Source organism: Branchiostoma floridae, chromosome 2 (genome assembly GCF_000003815.2).
Source record: "Branchiostoma floridae strain S238N-H82 chromosome 2, Bfl_VNyyK, whole genome shotgun sequence".
Taxonomy (NCBI): domain Eukaryota; kingdom Metazoa; phylum Chordata; class Leptocardii; order Amphioxiformes; family Branchiostomatidae; genus Branchiostoma; species Branchiostoma floridae.
In genome coordinates, this window is record NC_049980.1 from 28032953 (window position 1) to 28033731 (window position 779).

The 779-nt window shown below is 47.8% G+C and overlaps 1 protein-coding gene across 1 annotated transcript in view; it reads left to right on the forward strand.

The window, feature by feature from the left end:
* The first annotated feature begins 445 nt into the window (after positions 1 to 445).
* Positions 446 to 779, forward strand: part of LOC118410437 (calmodulin-alpha-like) — a 7950-nt gene continuing 7616 nt past the window's right edge. The window contains exon 1 of the mRNA XM_035812161.1: positions 446 to 765. The gene's annotated coding sequence lies outside the window, so the exon portion shown is untranslated. The remainder of the gene's footprint in view (positions 766 to 779) is intronic.

The window sequence follows — 779 nt, forward strand, 5'->3', positions numbered from 1 at the left end:
CGTCGTCTAGGACTTCCTTTTATGGCAACGGTCTCGTCACGGTCGTCGCTAGATTGTGAAAGCAAAAAGAATCTGAGGACATTCTTGGGGACAGTGTCACACAAAACTCAGCTGTCCTGAAAAAAAGTTGTCGTAGATCCCTATCGCCATTCAGTTCTGTCGCTATTGCCGTTCACGTTTTAGTGCCTAGTGGCAGGCAAGTGAATCACATCAGCAAGTTTCCTTGCCGTTTCTGTGGTTAGGCTTCTTTTACAAGAGGATCGCTAACTCATCCTCTCCAACGTGCTCAAGGCTCCATCCGAGAACACGCGACCACCACCACGTTTTTGTCCTGTATTTATTATTTTACATGTATGTTTGATGGGCCCCCTTGGAAATCAACTATGCACTGTTGTAGGGGCTACCCATCTGTTTCAAGATGAAATAAATAATAAATAAATTACGCCCCTTACGAAAGACGGGCGCAGTCCCAACCGAGATTTGAACAAGGGTCCCCCATGGCCCAGTAAACAACTGATTGGAATCAGGAGATCAGCTGTGAGGCCGCTACGAGTTGAGCTACAGCGACATCCCACAAAACAACAGTGCAACAGATATGACCGCATCGTCACAACCACGTCACCAAACAAACACGTCTTACGATCACCAAACAAACACGCCGGGTCCGTCCGCGGCTCGACATGTTGAGACTTCCTGTCTAATTGTCGCAGAAGGTCATCGACACACATAAATCACCAGGTCTGGATCTGCAGACGATGTGCTGAGGTTAGTCAGTCAGT